Here is a 24,635-nt window from a genome sequence, read left to right as displayed (position 1 = left end):
AATCTTCCTTTAGATTTCAATAATCATTAGATGCAACAAAAGTATATTCCTCAAATCAAAGATAAAATCTGACATTCTTTTTTCTTTCCTGCATGACATCCTTCACAAAGATTCTTCTTGTCCAGTGGAAGACTTCCATTTCTTACTTGAATTGTCATCCACAGACCAAAATATTAGACAGTGTTTGAGGAATCTATTGTAAAATTTTCCTTCACTAAAATTTCTTTAAAACTGTATTTTTGTTCTAAATCCCTCATGTAATCTCCAGTAGATTTTTGATAGTATCTCATCATTGTCAAAGACTATTCAGTTTACCAGTCTATTCCCTGTCCTATGCAGACTTGTTCCCTATCCTACAACCTTTTCCAGTATTTTGTTGATAACATCTGGTATGGGAAAAGCACTGGGGATTCCACAAATCCTCCTGGGTGTAAAGGCCTTCACATTTAATGAGGTTGTTTGTAAAGTCTGCAGGACAGGAGGATTTCTTTTGGATTTATTATTCAAATTCCTGTGCCACTAAAAAATATTTCCTGGCACATACCAGGATCTTATATTTGCAGATTCTATTAACAAATCTGGCAGCTTTATGGAGCATGAATTGAGCTGCAGTCTCTTTCATGAAACAAGACACAAATCATACCTCAGATCAAGTAGTATAATTTTCATAAATGTTTAATCCACAAGCAAAAATGAAAGGATAAAAAGAGGCTTTTATTTCATACTATATGGTGATGCATGTATACACAGTTGGTGCTTATTCCAGTTAAAGTTTGCCTTAGGCAAGTAAAGGCCAGGAAAACCTCAAACATTACCAAAGAACTTTCCCAGACCAAAACATTTAACTTCTTAGATTCAATTTTAAAAACTGATTTTCTGCACTGTAGAAGCGCTTTCCCTCTGTAAAGTCTCTTTTCACAGTTATAGGAGGTGTCGCTTGAACAGGAATTACAGTTCCCTGTAGAAGATCCTGTTGACTGACACCCTCTCCTTCATTCCATCTTGTAAATGCTTTCAAATCCCATCTCTGTGAAGTTTTTTCTCCCTTCTATATCATTATTTAAATGAACTCTGACATTTCCAAGTACAAATCGATGAGAGACTTAGCTGCATTATGGAAGAGATGGTGGAACAGAATGCCTGTCTAATATACTAAGTGCAGTAAGATGTTCTCAAATTGGCAAATTTACCTTTGTTCCTTGTTCCACTTCATCAGGTTATGCCTCTGTTCATGTTATCTATGGTTAAATTGTCTCACTGGTCATAAAGTTGGTTTACTTGTGCCACCACAGCTGACAGGGAGGATGTGAGGATGCACATGTGTGTGAAGATGTGAGTATATGCATATGTATGTACCTAAAAGTGTACCTAGATATGTGTGTGAATTTATACTTATTTTATATGTATATACATTTGCAGTAATCAAGATCATGACCACTTAAGACATTTGCATACCGACAAAGATTGGTATTCCAACACTGGAAATTCCCTGCAGGGGCAGCCTTGTTGAAACTCAGAGACAATTGTTGGTGTCAGAGAAGGAGCAAATCCGTGAGATAAAAATCCCTGTCCCAGTGAGCACAGCTTCCTAGCCCCACTGCAGCACCATTTTGACACAACTGTGGCATTTCCACTCCCAAAGCTAATTTTCTTTTGGAGCACATGTGGTGCAAGGACTCTGCACCAATGATGAGAGTAGACTCAGGGCTTTGTCTGAGGCAGCCCCACAGCCCTGTGTGTTTCCTTCACCCTCCTAAGGCTTGTGTCATTCAGGTACCAAATACAGTCCAGAGTGAAAGCAAATGGAGGAAGGGAGAGGAGAGAAAAGAGACAGATCATTTGTTTTCAGGTTTATGTGAAATAATTGGCTAGAGAAAGAGAAAGAAGGCAGTGAGAAGGCTGTTCTATCCACTTTTTCCTTCTGGCAGGGGAGGAGCAATGGGGAATGTTTTGGAATGAGAAATCTTTTCTGATGCAGACCAAAGGCACATCTCTATGAATTCAAACAAGCCTTTAGATTGATTATGTACTGAGAGTAACAAATTATGTTGCAAAGAGAGAAAAACAATGTTTTTTTTCAATGTCCAAAGTAATTTATATCTTCTCAAACACTTTGAGGAGTATCTGATGCTGTCAGAACTATTTTTCAGTATGATTTGTCTTGAACTGAACTTTTCTTGTGATTTCAGGCAGCACTCTGAACACAGCACATGCTGCACACAGCTTCATGTTATTACCAGGTCTTTTTTAATCACTTAATTAAAGAGAGTCATTTGCAATCGTTTTAGGAAGATAAAATCCACTGCACCTGAGCAAAACAGTACTGAATGCAATTTTAGTTGTTATTACCAGCCTTCATTTGTCACTGATAACATCAGTACCTGTGTGTCCACAGAATCAGATGGACTTCCCTGGGAACAGTGAATCAAGTCCAATGATTTTTGCCGCCCTCCTTACCTGCTCCTAAGATGGCTTCTATGGGTTTGGCTAAGGGGGAGAAGATTCCCTATTTACTAAACCTTTCCTCCAGAAAACTTGGGAATATTGAGTCCAAGTGTGTCATAGGGAGGGAGAGAATGAACTTGGCACCGTGACCATCTGATTGTGCCAGCAGTGCAGAGCAGGGACTGATGGAAGAGGACTTCAATAGTTTTCTCACCCCCAATTCATCTCAAAAAATATGTACATTGCTCTAGGACAACAAATAAATGTTATCAGCATTTAGGAGAAAAAGCCAATGGGAGGTGAAAGGCTCTCACTGTTGCATTTTTGTAGCACTGAGGACACCCGTATGCTGAGAGAAATGCTTTCCAATCCCTGAATGAAAACTGCTTTGGACAGACAAAAGATGTGTAGGAAAGGAAATGGGGTATGCTCACCTGGAGATGTTGAAACTGAAAAAAAATAAATCTGTCTTGGATGTAGAACTGAAACAGATTATCGCAGCTGGAGTGGCAAAGGGGACCTGACGAGGGCTGCAGCAGAAACAAGGGCTGAGGATGGGCTGGTGACTGGGAGACAGAACAAGCTGTAGTGTCAGCTTTTGGTTTCTGACTTCTCTGAAAACACATCTACACATCTGGGACTAAATTTGTTGAGGTGAGGTACAATCTCAGTCACAAATATATTTTAGCATCGCTTTGCTCTTCACTCTGTTACCTAAAACATACTTCTGCTTTTCATGTGCACCTCCAGCTATTAATAACTTGGCTTTTAGCAAAGCAAAGTCTTTCATTACAGCCCCTGTGCTGTGCAAGGAGCTGCACATACAGACACAACTGTATCCCACTGCATGTACCAGCTCTGCTTCTGTGGTCAGCAGGACTTCTCCTGAAATAACCAGCTGAAATAAATTATTATTCAGTATAGGTAAGACTTGGATGAACCAGCTCATGGAAGGCATCATAATTGTTCTTGTTTGAGGTATTCACCATGGCTATTTTTCAGCTATTGCCAGCAGGGCTAAATGGATAGGATTGCTGATCTGTGGCACTTAGGGCTTTCAACCATAGCAGTTGCATTGAAGAAGACACTGCTAAGATGTAACTCATAATGTCACCTTTGTGGCTCTTCTGCTTTGGCAGCAAGTGGTTGAGATTCTTCAGTCTTTATTTGCTGTTTGGTTTTTTTTTTTTTCCCAGGCAAAATCACTGGTGAAGTCTGAAATCAGAAAAGGATACTTCAAAATCATTATAACAATTACAACTAATTGTTTAATTTTGTAATGTGTGTCTACCCCTGTCTTTAGTGATTTTGCAGTTGCCCTAAAATCTGGGTTTTTCTCAGACAATCTTTTTCTTTTTTCTTGATTACCATAGAACTTGTTATTAGAAAGAACATCTTTTCAAATATCTTCCAAAATTAACCTCTTTGGTGTCTTAAATAAATACCATGTAAAGGTAGGAAGTGTCTTGTTTGTCTTAGTTTTGAAGTAAAAGTTTTGTACACATTTAATTTTTAGGATAGTAACTAACACTAATGATCTTTGTAACAATCTCCTAATACAATTCCCCCCTAAATCCCAACTGTCTAGCAATTAGAAAATATTGTATAAATCTTTAAACAGGAAATGCTGATATGTCAAAAAAAATCTGGCTGGTTTCAAAATGTTGGAAAATATTTCTAATTTGGTGTTCGATCTCCTGGAATTCCCGTCCACCCAACTATCCATCGGGAGACAGTAGCAGTCAGTACCTGAGTGGTAAGATAGGAAACCTACAGTTTGATATTCTGAATTAATTCTGTCATTCAAACCAGGGTCTTGAATTTTTGTGTCCTCCATCCATGCCTGTTTAATCCAGCTAAGTCCAGAAGCAGCCTTTAGTTCTTGAGTTTATATGATGAAGTGTCTCATGTCCCCAGTGTCATTAGGGACAAGGCACATCACAGAATCACAGGGTGGTTGATGTTGAAAGGAACTTTTGGAGGCCATCTGGTCCAACCCCTCTGCTCAGGACCATGTTGAGATGGCTTTTGAATGGATTACAACAGAAAGGTTTGCATAACTAATATATTATTGATTTTTAGTCCATCAAAAAATGCCCATTTTTAATCCACTTGTACATGTCATAAACTCTACTGTATGTTGCAAAAGATTATTTTCAATAGTTTTTTGCATATTAGAAGATCAATCTGAAGATAAATGCTATTCAAACTAATCTGTGTGATTGAGGCCAAATTTTCACTTTTAAAACTAAGAAAGTAAACAGATTTGGGACAAAAAAAAATTACCATTGTATAGTGAGGTTAGCATTCACAGCTAGCTATGAATATTGGGTGCTTATGAGTGAGAAAATATCAAATCTGAGAAGAAAGATAGTCCATCATACTTGGCATCCAGCTTTAGGAATGGCAAAATGAGAACTTTGCATGGCTCAGGAAAAAATGGAGTTGCAGTGGAGCAAAGGATTGAAGGTGATGGGCTCAAATCAGGAACTGTCATTGTCATTTGGGATGCTGTCATTGCAAACATTGCAGATATTCTTAACACATACAGTCCATATGGAGCATGGTCACATGCCAGTTAGATTCCATAAGGATTGACCAGGATTTAGGATGCGAAGAAAATTGAAGTTTTGTTGGGTTTTTTTATTATTATTATTTCTTTTTAATATAGGGATGTTTTTTATTGCTGAGCAGGGCTCACACAGAGCCAAGGCCTTTTCTGCTTCTCATGCTGTCACTCTGGAGAGGGCGCTGAGGGTGTCTGGGAGGTTGGGAGGAGACACAGCTGGGACAGGTGACCCCAACTGACCAAAGGGATATTCTGGACCCTGTGACATCATGGCTCAGTATATAAAGTGGGGGGAAGAAGGAGGAAGGCAGGGATGTTTGGAGTGATGGTGTTTTGTCTTCCCAAGTCACCATCATGTGTGATGGATCCTGGCTTTCCTGGAGATGACTGAACACCTGCCTGCCCATGGGAAGCACTTTGTTTTTCTTTGCTTGTGTGCATGGCTTTTTGCTTTCCAGTTAAACTGTCTTTATCTTAACCCATAAGTTTTCCAGCTTTTACCCTTCCAGTTCTCTCCCTGATCCTGCTGTTGGGGGAGTGGGTGTCAAAAGAAAAAAAAAAATGCAGAGCAAAAGATTTTGTGCTCTACAAAACGGAGAAGGAAGAAGTGAAACAAATATGATGTTGAAATAGAAGATGCAAGTGACTGGAGCTGGAAAGTAATCTCAATTGTCCTTGTTCCTCCACTGGACCATACCTATGCAGTTGACCTGGAGATGACTGTTGGGAGGGCAGACAATATTATTCTTTGCTGAAATTGCTGTCATTTGGCACACACAGTCTATACAAAGCTGAAATAAAGCTTTTAATTAAACAAGAGAGACCAGCTTCAGGGCAGGCTGTTCCTCTTACTGTTTTAGTTAGAAAAGATGTCAAAAATGCAAGGTGAGAGGAGAGCACAGAACTGAAAAAGTGACAAAGTATACTTGTTCTTCCTAAAGCTTTGAACTATTCATGGTCTCTTTCCCATTTAATCCACCTGTGGGAAGATTAAGAGAATATTTTCTGGCCTGACTGCCCAAGGTGCTAAGTACTTGTCACTGCCATTGACTTTTTTCTCCATTTGCCTGGCTTTTTGTAGTAAAGCATCTCAGACTTCTCATAGGAGCAACCCCATTTCAGCTTATCTGTGGAGGCTGGAGATCAGCTCCACCCGGGGCAGGAAAGTGAGAACACTCTACAGTTATTCAACGTGGGTGTAAATGCTCACTCCTCTTCCCTGTGGGAGCTACACCAGGAGCAGCACTCCAAGGCACTTCACTTTACCCTTGACATATCTTTATATAATAAATATTTGTAGCTAGTGTTGGCAGCAACTTCTCCTCTTCTTGGTATAGTAGGCACTAGGCAAATGTAAAAGTACTGCTTTTTTTTACATTTTGCAGCTCTTTGCATTTTTTGTGGTGCCCAAAAATGTTATCATTCTCCATTTGAGATCATTGTGCTAGACTGGCAAAACACCAGGTCTGAAATCAGGACTATGTCTACCACTAAATTGCTGGTACTTGTAGTATGTAAAGTAAAACAGTTTGCTTCCTTTTCAAATAATCTGAAATGAACCAGTTCATTAGTCCCCCTTCAAATAATAAAGAAAATTATTTATTTTGCATTTGTTTGCTTTTCAGTGAGGAAAAATGACGGGCTTATTAGCTGTGTGTTCATTTACTGTCATATAGTGTGCATCAAATTTTAGGAAATTAGTCTGTATTTAATCTACAAAAAAAAAAAATTGGTACATACAAAATACAAGCAGTCGATTCTATCAAGGTGACAAGGTGCAAATTAACTTTAATCCATTTTTATTCTAGTAATCATGGGGCCACTCAAAAGCCAAATGGTGATGTTTTTGCTTGAGGAGGTGATCTGTTCTGCATAGTATTTCATCATTTTAAGCAGAGGAGTGGCAGTGTTCTATTGTGCATTAGCATATATATTAGATCCAATCTATGCACAATTTTTACATTAGCCTGCATTGATTGCAACATGAAAGGGGCTAGTAATATAATGCTACAATCCCAGGCAGTTATACCAGTGCTTCCTGCTGGTACAACCTTCCCACTGTACCATACAAACTTTCCCAGCATAATCAACTTGCATTGCTAAGAGAGATGAAGATGCGGAGATTCATTTGTAGTCAGGCTTTAGTATATGAATTGGTGAACAACCTACCACAAAGCAAGCTAGAGAATGAATTTACACAGCCAGGTCATTTGCACAGTTATTCACTGGAAAATGCAATTCTTGTTAAGTTTCTTGCCTTTGAGAGAAAACATTTCCTACCCCATAATACACTGTGTGAGAGGAGTCTGTCCAGGGCAGTAAGTACAGATTAATTGCTTGTCTGTAACTTTATAGTCTGTAGCATGTTTGTCACAGGCCCATATCTCTGCGTTACAATTTCTTATATTAATGTAAATAAATTTAAAATGGAGAAGGGAATCATTACCTAGCTGATATAGGTGGATTTACCAAGCCCTTGCTTGTCACTCACGGTACACTGGAAAAATTATTATTGAGGCCTGTGATCTAAATTCTGTCCCAAAATAAAACATATTTCAGAAACAGGGTTAGTGGATATTCAATTTCCCCAGAAGAATAGGCAAATGGAGTTGGCGTGCAGACACACATGGGAGAGTCTGCTCTTGCTAATTTTGCTCTTCAAAAAGCTGAATGAAACACAATTTATTTGCTAAGGAAGTCAGCACTTTATATTATTAAACTTTCACCAGTTTTCCTCATATGACTTATATGAAAGGATTTGTTACCCCACAACAGTCATAACTAGGGAGTAATTAGCATCATTTTTTTTCTATTCCTGTGTTGAGCTGGATGGATCTGGGATAATGGATATAATGAGAGTAATCACAGGGCTGTATTTCAGTCTTGAGAGATCTGCTGACAGCAGAAACTGCCAGGATGGCAACCCTGCCAAGCTGCCATGAACTGCCACCAAGCCCAGGGCATAAACAAGGTCTGGGCAACTCCTCCCCTGGGGACAGTGCTGCTCCCAGAGATTTTCTTCAAGCCAGACACTTTCCAGAGCTGCAGGGCTGGGCTCTGGTGTGAGAAACTGTAACTATGCCTTCTCTTTTTGTTGCTCTTTCACTTCCCCGAGGAACAGCAGAGAAAGAGTATTTCCTGGAAACCAAGACAACCAACAATGTAAATGTCATAGCTGGAAAACCAGATCATTTACTAACTTAGAATTTGATATATGATAGTAGCACAAAAAACCCCTGTCAAGCTATGTAGAAAATTAACTAACAAACAAGCAAACAGTTGCTAGCTAAAACCATGATTTTTCTTTACATTGCTGTACTTTCTTGTTGTTCATCCTGTCCTTGAGTCACAGAAGGCAGTTTCGAAAATGTTTGTTTCAGGTCACAGCGAGTATCATGACAGAGCATAGTAAGATGATATGTACATTTGTGCATGTAGACCTAAATCAGAATTCTGATTTAATTTGGGTATGATTACATTTTTGTGTTAGATATATCCTCTAGTCATTTTCTTTCTACAACTGTACTAATGTATAGGAAATACAGAATTTCTAAGGTTTCAGCAGAAAATTGATGCCTTGAACGACGACCTTCAGGCATTTCCATTTTCTGGGGGTTTTGTTTGCGTTATATAAAGTGTGACTATTTACAGAACAGGGCCTTCCCATTTTTCTCTTAAATAACAGTGCTCAGACTTCAACTGGGACTATTGAAAACATTTCAGAATACCTCAGAATTAAATCTGAAATATGGATACATATGTCTTCTTTTTTTGTTCTTGTTCTATGCAATTAGGGTGATAATGATTTCAGTGAGTGAGATTTTGGGTTTTTTTAGAAAGGTGACAACATATTTTGAACTACCAATACAGTCTATGTTTCTAGAAAAAAATTAGATGAAAATAACAGATATTTTTTAGCTCTGAAATAGCAATTTCAAAGCAGTTCTGAACTGGAAATACCTGCTCTGAGTTTAATTTAATTATGTTACTCAATTAGACAATCTGAAAGAAAAATGTGGATGACACCAGTCAGGAAAAAGGGGATGTCAGAAAAAGAAGCGATGATAAGGTCATCAGCTCCTGTGGGACATAAAGAGAAATTGGTAATTATCAACTATGGAACACTGAGTTATCAGGGAACAGCTTGGGAAAAACTGCAGTGTGCCATAAAACTAATATCTCAATTGACTCAATGGCTTTTAGCATCTTTGGGGATCATTAGACTTTGAAAGGTAAATTTTGTGAATTCCTGCTGCTACAGTGACAACAAGAGTTCCACACAAAGTTTTATCCAAAGTTCCAGTCAAGGAGGTTAAGTCTAGATGAGCTGATCGTATATCTAGCATCCATTGAAACCAATGAGAAGATTCTCAGTCACCAAACCCAGAGTTAATCATTATTATAATGACATTATTTATTGCTACTATTATTGCTGTCACTACTACTACTACTATTACTCTTGTTATTCCATAGATCATAAGCCAAGATTTAGAGGAAAAGCATCTCTCACTCAGATGGAGGCAAATATTTGGTCTGAAACCTTCACTAACGTGCTTGAAACCAGTGAAGGTGCTACAAATGTTCTGAGTGTGAATTTGTTAAACAAAGGATGGCTCACAGTTATGAATTCAAGCCCATGGTTACAATTGTTTACAAGTGCTCTCATTTTAGCTAAATAACACTGTTTAAAATTATAAAGGAAAATGGTTTGCAAACCTTAAGTACATTACCTCCCACAGTACCTCTAAAATGCAGGTAAATTAGCGTTCCTTTTTTTTCAAATGGTAAACTGAGGCAGAAGAAGTCATTAAAACTTCTGATTTCACAGAGCTGCTGACTATTTCCACACCTTCTGTTCTAGAGGACTCTTCCCCAGGAAGGATTGCAATATTTCACACTGCTTTCATACCTCTCCAGAACTGCAATCTACGGAAGGAACCAGAGCCCAAAGCACCAATCACGTCCAATGTCTTTTCATTACCTGAGATCTAGTTACTCAAACCTAACACAAATTCCCTCTCATGCATGCATCTGGAATAAAAGCAAATGCCATGTTGAGACATTCCATATAACTGTTTTCCTCTCCTGTCACAAGACAGCAGTCCATACAGCAGTAATGGCAGCTGGAAGCCAACAAGGAGCACTTGAAACACAGACAAACCAAGTCACTAAGGAGGAGTGACTGTTAGCCAACCTCTACATTAGACTAAAATGTACTGAAAACAGTGGGAGCTATTTTAAAGTGATTCCTTTCAGTACCAGACTAATCTTCCTCAAGTTCAAGCTTCTGTGATGTTGTTTTCCTTTCATTAATTTACCCAACTCCCAGGAACTCACACAGATAAAACCAAAATAACTCAAGTTACAGTTTTGTTGGTTACTCAGGGAATAATGCAAAACTCAGGTCTGCAAGTGTCCAATATATTCTGAAACTGAGGACTTCAAGTTAGTTACCACAACATTTAGAAGATCCCCTGCAAGATGAATCATCCAATACAGACCTCCTTTACCAGATTTTGCTGATACTTCAAATTTTCCTGGAGGCTAACTTACACATTTTTCACATAAATCCTCTGCTTTGTTTATCACCACTGGCAAGTCTCTCATCTCCTGTAGTCATCAGTGTCACAAAGTTGGTGCTTTTTTTTCAACTTCTCCCTTCATTTCTTTTCCCCTCAGCATTGTCATTAAATCCTGCTGCTATTTCTAATATATCTGTGAAATCCAGTCATTCTTCTTGTCCCTACCAGCAAAACATGTGTTCCAACTACATTTTGCTTTTTGGCTGCAGCAGAAACACTTCACTTGATAGTGTTGTCATTAAACCCAGCTCATATTCATTCCTCTCAGCAAAGGAGCATGATCCAAACTTGTTTTCTGTGCCTCCTTCTGCAACTCAGGCTCTGCTGCCTTCTGTGCTTTTGACTTTTCAGATGATGTCCATTGCTTTCCTCCCCTCCCAAGGGAATCCTGCATGACTTCTGAAACCATTGATGTCATGTTTGCCCCTTTGTGGTCAGTTCTCTATGTCTTTGATTACTTTTGGTGGTCTCTCACCCTTTATAAAAGAAATAAACTAGTTACAAGAGGAAAAAAAGAGGAAACTGTTATTATGGAGAAACAAAGTCAATGGGAAGAGGAAGGCAGAACTTTGATATACATATAAGAGCATATACGTAATAAATATATAAAATATATAAATAAATATACATACAGAAATACATCCATGAGTAAGTGGGAGGGCCATGCTGGGGTGTATTTTGAACCTTCTGTTTGGACTCCTGAGACCCTCCTGACAGTAACAAAATGCCTTCCCTCATCCTGTTTACATGCCACACTGCTGTATAGGAGAGGAATCATTAAAGTACTTTCAGCCCCACAGGCATGTCAAGGACTGATCTTTTTTCCAGATTTGTTACAGAGAAGTAGAGAGGCAAACATTTCTCCTGTGCCCTCTGAGCACATTTTAGGAGCATGAAAATGTCACATATCCTGGTGATCAAGGTGTCCGGGGAATTCCATACAGTGAGACCCATTTGAGGTTCATTTTGTTGGGGATGGGGGGAGGAAAGAAGAGACAAAAGGCCAAACATTTACAAGAGGCAGAACTGTAAGCTGTGATTCTTTGACTTCAGTGCTTCTTCAGAGACTCTTTTCTAGAACAGAAATAGAAACCAGTGTAACTTGTTGAAAGAGAGTGATAAATTCTGTTTTCCAATTTCTTCAGTTTTACAATTCCCAATAATAATTTGTATGATGTTTAGAGTACATTTCATCTTCAAAATGTTGAATTAATTCTTCTTTTTTTTCTCTAGGAACATTTCCTTGTCATTCCTTCATCTTCATGAAAGCTTTCCATTTCTCTGCTTTTCATTAAGAGTCTTATCTGATTCCCATCCAAGTAAATGGAAAAATAGTGCTTGTGTTACAAAAAAAAGGAAGATGTACTTGGATTTCTCCTTCTCCTCTGGGATTTTGTTTTCCTAAATTCTTTCCTTTTCTATTGCTTTTTTGTCGTCTGTATTCCTGTAGAAGATTTTTAACTCCTTTGTTTAGCTTGTGTCGGTACATCATTTGTTCTGCTGTCTATACTGTTCATCTCATTCCCCTTTATTTACTTTAGGTATTTTGTTAGTGTTGCTTGTCTGATCATGTCCTCTATCCCTTCTCCTTTTGATCATTCCTTTTCCCTTTCTCTTTTTATATTTCTTCCACTACAGCAGATATTATGGAATGTTGGTCATATAGGAAAAGCCTGATGTTTTTGAGTTCTTTGAGTCAATAGGGTTGGAAACAAATAGAATATGCAGGCATATGAAAAAATCTGTTATGACTCCAAATTATTTTTATGAGTAATTTTAAAACTATCTTTCTGAGAACATGTACGTCTGGGAAACTCAGTGGTGCGACAAATGAACACCGAGATAAAAAATTCTAATCAGCATCTCTGAAAAAGGTTGGGGAGAAAATCAGTACAGTGCCAGTGATTTTGAGAGATAGTGCATTGTGTGGGCACTGTTAATTTGGATGGTTGGGATTGTTTTCTTTACAGAACCTTTTCTTACATTTTAGCTGTGGTGGCATTGCTCTGTGGTGGCAGTGTAAATGAAAGCCCAATACCAGATTTCCTACATAACAGAATAGGGTAAAGTCACTTGCAGCAATTCCTGAATGAAAATCCATCACCTTTTGTGCGAATATGCACAGCCAAAGGAGTTTTTCCTGTTTTGCCTCCCATGTTTCGAGGGCATATGCAGTAAGAAGATGATTTTCAATAACTGGAAGTCATGCTCAACTGCTGCATCAAAGGGCAGGATCAAGCCCTTGATATTTATCTCACATTTTTCATATTGCTCTTCTGAATCTCACAGGTCATTAAATAGGATAGCTCTGTGCCATGGTTTCAAAAGCCATTACAAATTCCTTGTATTTCACCAGTTCTAGAGAGACAGAGGTCTTTTAGAAGTTGACTTACCAAATTTTTTTTTCTTTTTCTTCTGAATATCTAAAAGCATCTGGGATTTTTCCTTTTTCTAGAATTACAGTTGTGCTTCTTTCTCTCTCGGTTTGGTTTTAGAGTTTTGGGGTGTTTTTTAAGGTAAATGAGATATTGCCTTAGAGTCTGAGCCAGGTGAGAAGTGAACAGGGCACCTTTCTACGGGTTCCTCTGACCCTGTGGTCTGTGAGGATGTTTGACAGGAGGAAGAAAGAATAAGCCAAGAATGCAGATAAGAGCCACTGAGACATAATGAGCTTCCTCCCAACAGAAATGTGGAGACAACTTCAAGCTGGCTCTGCACAGGCACAAATGAAGAGGATGAAAGTTGACACCATTCAGACAGGCAGATATGGGGCTGTGCTCCCATTCATTCAGTGGGGTCTGAAAATGGGTGGGGGCTCACTGCCCACACCTTGGGCTGCAGCAAACCTGGGTCCTTGCTGTTGGTACTGAACTGTATAAATAAATGTATATGTTCATCAAGTTCTATAGCTGCAGGAATTTTGGAAATTATTTATAATATTCTATATAAGAGAAGTCAGTGATTTTGACTGCATGTGGGAAAATGGAGTGTGGTAGGCCTGTCTGGTCATTAGATGTGAAAACAACAGAAACCCTCAACCAGGACTCAGCATCTTTTAAACACTATGGAAAGCAAAAGCCATGCCCACAAGTAAAGCAAAACAAAGAACTAACTTACTGCTTCCCATGGCTGGGCAGGTGTTCAGCCATCCCAGGAGAGCAGGGCTTCATCACACATAATGGTAATTTTGGAAGACAAACTCCATCACTCCAAACATCCCCACCTTCCTTCTTCTTCCCCCCACTTTATAGAATGATCATGATGTCATATGGTCTGGAATATCCCTCTGGTGAGTTGGGGTCACCTGTCCTGGCTGATCATATGTTCATAAGAAACTAGCTAGCTCCCATGTAGCTTACCCTCAAGAAATGGTCCCTCTCCAAGATGAGGTGTATCAGAGGGACAGGGTCAAACATACTGAAATGTAGGAGATGGCATTCACAAGTCAGTTCCTGAATTATTCATATTTGCAGCATGTATTCATTGATTTTAAAGTGCACACCCAAAATATGGCAAGTTCTATGTTTCCTTCCAGAAAGATGTCAGCATTGTAATTTAGCTAGTAAAGGGTCTAACAGGAATGGCTGAGCATTGTATCATGCATCCAAGTGTTGCACCCCGGGGGAAGAATTGTAATCTTTCCCCTGCTTTTCCTCACCTTTGACTGAGTTTACATCTTCTTCCCTTTAGGTAATTCTTACAGTATTACTCATTATTTCAGCTACTCTGATTGATAATGAAGACAGCAGAGAGTACTGTAAATAAATACCATTTAGGATCCATATCATGCCAACCACTCTCTCGCACAGCTCGTATCAAGGGGCACAGAGAAGGTTACTATAGCACACTTCCACTCCATTAGCACTGAGAGGAGATGCATGAATTCAAAGGCAGTTCTTCATGTTCCTTACCCTGTTCTGTGAATGTTTTTGGAAAAGCTGCTGAGCTTGTTTGGTCTTTAAAGCCTATTTGTCTTTTTGCTCTGTTTTGGCAACTCAAGGGAATATAAAGAAGTGCAAAGCATACATGTACCAAAATATCAGGTCATTTCTGTGAGAAAAGAGCTGAAAGTAAAACTTAGGCTGATGGTGAGTTGCAGCCACACCACTTACAGTACCTAAAGTGCTCATCTCATTTCTTTTGCTGCAGAATTGCACATCAGAGAGGCTGAGGTAGATCCAGCGTGAAATTAATGTCATTTATCTTTAAATGTCAGGATATTGTTACACTTGATGTCTACATTTTGACATATTGTGTTATACCACCTAAATTTTTAGCATTTCTTTAACCTGGGGTATTAGATTGTTTGGAGAGCTGAATATGAATATGAATATGGAAAGAGAAGTCCTCTTTAGGAATGCAGACGCACACAAAATGATGGAAGCAGTAGTATAATCTCCCCACTCAACTCCTATGGACACTTCCATTACAGCAGATTATGTCCAAACTTTTTTATTCTGTTTCTTCCTTCTTTCCTCTTTTTCCCTTTTGCTGAGAACAGCACACTAACAGCAAACCTGTACCATGAGCAACTTCTTGCTTCCTCGCTTTCTTTTTTAAAACCATTTGATTTGATAATTCCATACTGGGTTCCTTTAGTGCTTTACACTCTTCTATAATGAGCTAATTAAAGATATACGAGATCTCTTTATTGAGGCATATGCAGGCTGTTCTTTTTGCGTTACTTTTTTGTTTCTGCTGTGAGTCAGACCTTTCTTTCCTCCCACAGTCTCCTCTTACTGGGTGGGAGGGTGGATTTTCTTGAGATGGAGGTCAGAGAAGGTTATTCTGAAGCTAGTTCCCCCACTTGTCTTCTGGCACTGTACTAAAAGGTTTCCCATGCTCCCTGGGATTTTTTTGCCTTGCCAAATAATGTACACAAACAGCACTTCATTGCTTAGTTCAGCTGCCTTGCTTACCAAAAAAGAGAAATCCTTAGCTGCACTACTGAGCTTGAGTCTTCTGTATTTGCTTTCTTGAGGAGGAGAAATTGGATTCCAGCATCTTTTGCCACAATAAACACCAGTACCAGTTATTTGTTCTTCCCGAAAAGACGTATCATGAGTGTTGTAGCTTTCTGCAGGTCTTATCTCCTGTTCATCTAAAAAATCTCACAGGTCAACTCTGTAGGTATAGAGTGGCAGATGTTTGTGGCCAGACTTTTAACTTGAAAGCAGAGGTTTTGTATTGTACTGCTACATGAACTCAGTTTTCCCCGTGTTTGACTAGCATATTCTCCTAAGGTGAACTGAAAACCTTGGGAATCCAGGTTTTTTGCAGCTTCCTTGGTGAGATGCAAGGAAAGCTCAGATCTTTTCTGGAATATGAACAGTATGCTAGTGGGTGTCCTTCTCAAGTTTTAGGCTGAAGGGAAGATCCAAAATTTGTGAAGTGCAACATTTCAAACCACAGTCAGCTTGAGACCAAGCCATGATCTCCATTTCGGCCTTTTATGTTTCTGGACCCTTTCTGGGTCTGGAGATATTCAAGTAGAACATGCAGTTCAGTTGTGCTGTGGTAGTTTGAAAATTATTTGAAAACTCTGCCTAAGCAAAGGAAATTGGTCAGTCTGCTCTTGAGATCAAGCTGTAAGCTGCCAGTTCCTGGTGGCACAGTAATTACCATGGCAAGTAGGAGGACAGAGAAACTGGTCAGCGCATAACAACGGAGATCCAGTGGCTTCCAGAGACGTCTCCTGGTGGGACATGCAACATTTTTTTTTGCACACACACTGTCACTCAGACAGGACAAGTCAGGAAATTTGTAGCTAGCTATTCTGTTCTTGAACAAATTCTGTGAGGAGTAAGGGAACATTTGGATTTGTCCATTCGCCTTCCCTCCACCTCCACTTGAAAGCAAGAGGTCTCTCAATCAAACTTCCAAGTTCTTTCTTTTACCACAGCCACTTGGCAGAGTCACTTAGAAAAGAAGAGCTGTATTTGAAAAAATATTCTGGTCATCTCTTTAACTTGTACACCACAGAATCTGATCTTTATCATCAACAGGAAGGTATTTTCACCCATGCACTAGTGCATGATGAGCAAACTAATCAGCCTATATCTATTCTCTTCTAGTAAAACAAAACCATTCTCTGTTCCCTACTTTCAGCATTTTATTTGTAGCTGGAACTGTCAGTGATTGCAGCTATCCTAAAAACATTTTCCTTATTCATTCCTGAAGCAGCCATTTGGATGTGTGTTCTGAATCCCCATTACAATTCATATCTTCTCTGCACACCTGCAGAAGGACCTTTTTGCCCCAGTAGTCTGAGTACTCTAACATCTTTATGTATGTATTGGTGGAATAGCAAGAATTTTATTATGTACCATATCAACGGTTCTGAGATAAGAGCAGAAATGGGAAAATATGAAAAATAATAGACCTTTACATCTGTTAATACTGGTTTCCTAGGTTACCTTAATCCCATGTTATTAGATATGGACAGCCAGCAAGCATGGTAGCCAGAGGGCAATTACCTAAAACCAAAAATTTCATTGGGAAAAGACATTTTTGGGTTTTATCTGTTACAGATCAAAACCAGGGAATTTTTACACCTTGGTGTCAGTAAAAATGGCATTGCAAGACACTGCATTTATTATCCTACCACAATTTTCACATTTCATTTTCTTAATTCACAAGTCAAAACAACTAAACACAGTGTTTACTTGTACAAGGCAGTACAGGAATCTCTATGAAAATTTCATAAGCATGTTTGCTACATTTGAGTGGTAAATGAATTAAAGAGGACATATAAAAATGATGGAAGTTTTAAACTAGTATAACATAATTAAATCTGACATTCTGTGCATGAGATTATGCTGAGAGGTAGCGTAGTAATTTGGGATCAAGTGACTTGTGCATTCCTAGTGTTGATTTTTATGCTGTTACTTAATTTAATCCCCATTTAGTTCCCAAACTGCAACAAACTACAGTGCTCTTCTAGTTATGTTTATACACATTATTATGCCTCTGGCATTACAAATTATTATGTCTCTGACATTATGTATAAATCATGTACAGGATTACTTACCTGTTAAAATTTTCCTGCCAAAAAATTGTGTCTGAATTAGTAATAAAGACGAGGAGCCTCCAATTCAGTTCTGCAGTGACTTCAAGGGTGCTGTTGCAGTGCTGTGGCAACTGGGACAGGATACCCATTAGGTTTTCTTTTCCTAGGGTTAATGCATTAAACCAAGCATTTAAAAGGATATAAAAGGATGGAACTGCGTATGCCTTACCCTCACCTAGAGACAGCTGAGCTAGCTATAAACACAAGAATATGGGCTGTAAAAATAGGGTATCTTCAGCAACACACACCTTGAGGAAATCCCAAATTGTGGCAATGAGGTTGTTTCTGGTACTTGAATTAAGCTGATATAAAGCTGATGACACTGAAGCATAGACATAGCCTTTTAGTGCTTCTTGCTGTAATCATGTTTTCAGAGCTTCGTGGGTAGTTTCTGAACGTTCTTCTGTTTTGCTGGTCTGAATGTTCTTCTGTTATGCTGGAGATTATTTAATGGCCATTTTTTTTGCCCCTAAAATAAATGAAAAATTGTATTTTTTGTTTGTATAAAATATCTAACTTTAAAAAGTTGATTCTATTCTCACTTACCATATTTTATTACTGTTGATATATGAATATAGGCACATATATATAAATGTTGATACATTTAATTGCTGAAAGATATTGACATATCTTTGTTTATGTGTTCATAGATAGATAGATAGATAGATGGATGGTACCAACCAGTTATACATCACTATCTGTTCAGGTCAGATCTTTTGGAGACAATGCATCCTTTCCCTGGCCCTTATTTATAGAATAGAGTATTCCCAATGTACTTACTGAAATTTTTGCTTCTGATATACAGTGATAACATAGCTGTTCTGAGAAATGGGGGTTTACAGGTCTGATCTGAAATGCATAAAATAATATAGCTCCAGATAACTACTTCCTTGCTGACTGTAAGATGTTGTTTCAATGAGTGACAGCTCTTTAAATTCTGCTCCCTCTCTGAAGTTCTCCAGAGAACTGGCTGTTACTAAGAACATCATATAATGTCTCCAGTAAGCAAAAAAACCTGGGCTTTGCTGACCAGCTCTGCTAACCAGAGTTACAGAGTATATGTGACCAATATGCACACAACCTAAAAGTAACTCTCAGTCCCCAAATTTACCTTTCAAAAAGGAATAAAATAAAGATGATTTTAAATGTTTTCCTGAGGCAAAAGCATTGGAATAACTCAGTAACTAGAAACCCTAAGTTTCATCTTAAAGGTCTTTGTGAAATTCAGCTTTTTGCCCTGAAGCTATAAAGAAAGACATCAAGTTTGATTCATCTTCACATTAAGTTATGCTAGTATAATTGCATCCTTTCCAGAGGATTTGCATAAATGCAAATCAGGCCCTCTCTATCTTACATGAAAGTAATGAGGTTTTTCAAGTTCTTTAAGGCATTATCTCTATCCCTTTAATGAGTTAATTCTCCTCTCTTACCATTTTAGCTATAAATTGTAGAAATAAAGCATGGTGAAATGTGATAAGTTATCATTTAGAGTCTCATGTTTCATTTTTCACCTATATTTGTGACTCCTGAGAGTCATCGTAAGGATCAGAGAATATGAGAAAAAGCTCAGGTGAGTTTTACAGTCTCTCACATGAGAATAGCAAAGACTAGCATTTTTTTCAATGCTTTTGCTATCAGTACCAATTTTTCTCTTCTTGACAAAGACCCATTTTCACTCAAAAGCTTTTTGTGAATCTCAAGGAAATCACAGGAATTATTTCATTTGCAATGAAAAGTAAGAAACAAGCATATTTCATATTGTTTATAGTACTGTTGGGGACATTTTGTTCACCTCTACTGCAGCCAAGCAAATAACTATCATCAGAAGGACTTGACTGTAGCATTCATGAGATGTGTTGGCACCAGAACCCTTTCAGAGATGAGTTTTTCTGGACCCTTCATTTCATTTTATTTTGCCTTTGATAGTAATGTGATGACTGAACCCACTCTTCAGTAAAACCCAACAATGTGACTTCTATAGGCACAAACACAACTATCCTAGGAAGATTTGAGATAAATCTGAAGAATTTAATCCTATGTTTTATCTACATGTTTAGAAGCCCTGCTATGTGGAGCTGACATTCCTCTTTTTCCCAGGAAGCTGGGTCCCTGAGCCTAGGGCTTGCTTTAGCTGCTGGCATGTGCTGGCAGTAATATCACCTTCTTTCATATTGTGTCCTGAAATGAAAACTCAAAATCTCTTATTCAGTTTCTCTTGCAATCATGTAAGCCATGCTATGTATTTAATAACAAATGTGTGTACTTAAAGTGAATATAACTTACGATTTTTAGGTAGACTTCTCACAATCCACTGCTAGAGAAGCTCAAGCCTTCATGTGCTACAGCTGAGTTTAAGAAGGAGTGGATAATCTTATGAGCAATGTTTGCAGTTATGCATAATAAGCTGGATAATCAAAATTCATGTGACAGAGGATAAAGTAAATCACATTGGGTTCAAACAAAAATTTATAAGCCATAGAACATATTGCAAAACATGACCAGGTACATTATATTATTTTAAATATTGCCTTTTGCTGAAATATCAGTCAGTGATCATTGGCAAAGCATGAAACAGCATTCATCTGACCAAGCTCAACATTCTGCTCTGAGAACCAAGCTCTCAGCCAGCTTTAATTACACCCTGCTTTGGACAAAATCCAGTGACAGGGTGTAACAGCAACAATAAAGGTATTTAGGAAAAGGCACATAAGAGCAAATTGTTGCAAGGCACATGACTCCTCTAATTCATAGGCATTGTTAGTGTGGGCAACATCATTAAATAGCTTATCACAGTCAAAAACATTCTCTGAAGGCAGATGGTCTACAACTGCATGATTTTATTTAGGTTTTGATTTACATACTGATCTGAAAAGACTTTATTTTATTTCATTTTACATGAAAATGAAAAAGTTGGTTGCATTCTTGTACAGATAATTTCATAAGCTTAATTATCTCAGTAGGATATCTTTTATTAATGCACACGTTTTGCTTTGAACATATTTTAATTTGCATTTGTGGCAAGAAGTTTCAGTGTCTTCTGCCTTATTCCTTGTCCTACCAGCATCACTCTTTGGTTGCAGACAAAAGGATATTTGGTTTCTTGTTGACTCTAAGGAGTATTTCTGAATCAAGTTTATTGTCAGGGCCCTGAGTGCACTGATTTGTCTTGATGGCCCTGACCAGCCTCACCAGAATCCTCCTCTCGTGTACTCTCATCCTCTTTGCCCAGGAGCTGCCTCAGTTCAGACCTCTCCTGGTCGTGGCCTGAGCTATGTCCCTGCCAGCCCAGGCAGCTCACTCACCTGCCCTGGTCACCATCCCTGGCACCTCTTCTGGGATGGGGCCACTGCAGGAGGTCCCTGTCCCACTCCCCTACCACTGCCTGTCCCACCAATGCCACATCCTGATAGACCCTTAGACATGGACATTTTTAACAGTCAAATCGTTCCAGGAGGAAGTTAGAGGTGCGATGATCATTTTTAAAAAAGTCTTCAGGCAGCTCCAGCGTGGCTGACAATGAGCTCATTTGTTGAAGGCTGAAGCTGGGATTTAGTCCCTCTTTTTGTCTGTAATGTCAATTTGAATCCATCTGCATCCAGAGGATATTTTTGTATCAGGATGCAGAGTAACTAAATGACAACTCCTTTCAAACCCAAGTGTTGAGGCAGAAAGGGACCAAAGGGACCCTACAGCCTTCCTGTGAAGGTGGATCTTTTGTCTGTCCTTCAGTGACAAGGAATCTGGATGAGCACAAAATCCCAGACATCCTGGTCCAACACTAGAAACAGGACCAGGGCAATGTCTCAGAGAGACATTGTCTGATAATTTCAAGGAGTGTCCCTCTGGCCTCCAGAATCTCAGCCTGGGATGGTGGCTCCCAAGCCAGAGGAGATGCCCTCAATTTGAGAGCTTACACTTGGTTTTTCTTGTGAATCACACACCCTCTGCCTCCACACAGCCACAAGCACGATATGTCCTGAAGCAGTGCCTAAAGTGATACCAAGAAATATTTCTAAAATTTGGACAAAGCCATCCCATTTCCAAAAATAAAGTAAAGAAGAGAAGGCATTCCTGGCCTTTACAGGATAATGCTGAAGATGAGAAGCACATCAGCAATTCAAATGTTAGAGGAGGATGGCCAGCTGTCCTTTTTGATGAGATTATCTCTTTTTTTTGCAGTCAGGTGTCCTGTTGTTTTGATGAGTGATATACAGGACACCCTTTGTCTTGCATTATGGCTTTAAGATAAATATTTTAAGTTGTCTATTTCATAATGCAGATGTGAGGTGTTCCTGATTACCATGGAGAAGATTGCCATGCAATTTTATTTTAATATTAGAAAAAATGAGCTGGAAATTATCTTGGCATCATACCAAAATCTATAGAATTAAAAAGCAGATTGATTGGGTTTTATGCTTGTATTCAGACTGGGAGTGTTGTAATAAAGGTTTTGCTTTGTTGCATCTGCTCTTTCTTCTACAGTTTTTTGCAAGTGGTTTTGAAGAAATGCGCCTTATTTGGACTCTGGTCATAGGTTTGTCAGTTTATTATCACTTTTCAGTACAACACAGATAAACCCTATTGTGATAATTTGCTGAAATTTTAATTTCTTAACTTTTGTTTTGGTAGCTTTAGACTTAAATAAAATAGCAATATTTTTGGGAAGTCACTTGGAAATCATGAAACATAAATAAACCCAGCAGTCACAATATAATTAATTTTATTTGGAAAAATGTGTTTTGGATGAACAGAGTCAGGATTGTTTCTTCTTGCTTCCCTTAAAGAAAAAAAAGCAGCAGCTGGTATACCCTGGAGGGTAAGTGAACTTGCTCAGGAAACAAATGTTTCTAGATGCTGCCAAGTGTGGCATGAGAATAAAATTCTCAGCAAGGAGTAAACCAAGCAGGTCTCAAGGTCAAATTCTTCTGGTATAAGGGCAAGCTTGCGTACAGACAGCCTTTTGAAAATCATCAAGGCAAAACTGACATACAGGTAGAATCATGTTTAGGATACTTCTCACTGCTCTTCCTTACCAGTTAGTATTAGTTTTCTCTGTTCAGAAACCTCATCATTCTAGATTGAGCATAAAAGAAAATACCATATCTTGCTAGAAGTTGAAATAGCTCTCTGTATAGGAAAGATCTGCATGGACTGATCTCAAAATGCTAGGTCCTAGCACACAACAAAGATTTCCCTGTATCAGAAGGGTGATGAAAGACCTCAGTCTAAAACAGAAAGTGCAGACTTAAGCATACTAACTCTGTAAGCTATGCAAGAAGTTTGGGATGATTTGGTCTATGAAACTCACTTCTCTCCTAGATGTTGTTTCAACTGACATTTAGATATTTTTGCATCAGCTATACCCCTGGGAGAGGAGTGTGTTTGGAGTCTTTAATTTTTCAGATTTAAACTGAGAATGCAGAAGGTATGCCACAGAAATCTGAAAAAAAAAAGAAAAAAAACAAAGCTATTTAACATACATTTTTACTGCCTTTTAAGATGACAGTCTCATCCCACTTTTCCATAGATCAGGAAGGACAAATACAACAGGCATATGGAGAAAGCTATATAAAATCTTGTAAAGTAGCATCCTGGTATGGATCATTTTGTCAGAACCCCTGGGAGAACTAGGATAACTTTTCTGTTCAGTCCAACAGCTTTGGAATTGGACTTTTCAGCTCTGGACTTGGTCAGTATACTGCTGGAGAAGATGCTCCTCCCTCACTAGGGGATGCTATAGGCAGGTTTTCCTGCTGCATGCCCAGCCAACCATCTGCAGCCTGCATTGCTGTGCATCAAGCAATATTTGAACCAGCAGCATGGATTTATGTGGCTTGTCTCACAAAAACTCAGACTGTCAGGGGTAGTTATAAGATTAATTTTTAAAGGAAAAATTACTATAATAGATGTGCTGGTTTGCCTGCCCTGCCTGCTATAAGATCATAAATCAGTGCACTGGGTTGTAATTCTGTCATTCACATCCTTCAGGGAATCCAGCCACCATAATGCAAAATCTGAGATCATCATGAATATATTAACTGGGACATAGTGCAACTAGTTTTGCTGTCAATTGGAAATAACTTCTGACTCAATTGGAACACAGCAATTATATTTCAGTCTACTCTTTGGCATGGTGCCATGCCTGTTCCAACCTCCAAGACACCCAAAGGCAGGGGAGTAATCATTTTGAAACTCATAGTTTATAACAAAATACAGGAGGAGTTGTCCCTTAGGATCTCAGCATGCGCGCTGTTTTCACTGCAGTCATCCGCCTACAGGAGGTCTGCCCTGAAGCACGCTTCGAGCAGGGTACTTGGATTAGATAATCTGCTTAGGTCCCTTCCAACTTGGATGCACTCTGTGATTTTGTGAGGTGTGGGCTGTTGTCATGGACTGAGCTGAGTCAGGGCTGAGCTGTACTGCACTGCCCTGGCATCAGTCACTGCCACTGACCAGTTGATTCTTCAATCACCACCATGTTCTTCTCCACTCTCATTTCTCTTCCAAAAATACTTCTGAGAGCCCCCTGGCCTTCTGAGGGACTTCACAGATGGGTTAACTTATTTTGCTTTGACACTGGGACAAAGAAACCTTCCCTGACAAGATCAGTAAAGCTGTGTGGCAGTGGCTGCTGGTATCAAAGCTTGTTCATTCTGTTTCATGAATAGTTCCTCTGGGAAATATAAACCAGAGGAATTTGTGTTGAGCTCTGTGCTTCAGGTCTATTTCATTTTTTCCCACATTTACAAACAAATAGGATAATTTGTTAGGCCTGCATTGTTTTTCTTCTGCGAGTATCCCACTGTGTCCTGCGCAGACACACAGAACTGGTCCCCTGGGTAGGTCCCATCAGCTGCAAGGAAATGCACCCAAAGTACCTCTTCCCCAAACTCCACAGCTCTGATAATCATTACAAACCAGGTCACCCTACAGCTTGAAAGATATTAGCAGATTTGGTTATCTCTGCAAC

General features: G+C 38.9%; 1 long non-coding RNA gene across 4 annotated transcripts; it reads right to left on the bottom strand.

The window, feature by feature from the left end:
• Positions 1-378: 378 nt before the first annotated feature.
• Positions 379-20,015, bottom strand: LOC121668221. Of its 4 annotated transcripts, none has more exons than XR_006017308.1 (5): positions 19,949-20,015; positions 17,914-18,134; positions 17,627-17,768; positions 9,745-9,940; positions 6,777-8,152 (listed from the first exon to the last, which is right to left on the bottom strand). It is a non-coding gene; the product is annotated as an uncharacterized LOC121668221 (long non-coding RNA). The 4 variants fall into 4 exon arrangements; XR_006017309.1 differs by having other exon boundaries at positions 9,757-9,940; XR_006017311.1 differs by lacking the exons at positions 6,777-8,152; positions 9,745-9,940 and adding an exon at positions 379-3,660.
• Positions 20,016-24,635: the final 4,620 nt, after the last annotated feature.

This window comes from Corvus kubaryi, unplaced genomic scaffold, assembly GCF_017639235.1.
Source record: "Corvus kubaryi isolate FWS band 111438036 unplaced genomic scaffold, C.kubaryi_AGA036_p1.0 133, whole genome shotgun sequence".
Lineage (NCBI taxonomy): Eukaryota > Metazoa > Chordata > Aves > Passeriformes > Corvidae > Corvus > Corvus kubaryi.
The sequence above is the reverse complement of the archived record's forward strand: the minus strand, read 5'-3'. Positions and strand labels throughout refer to the sequence as shown.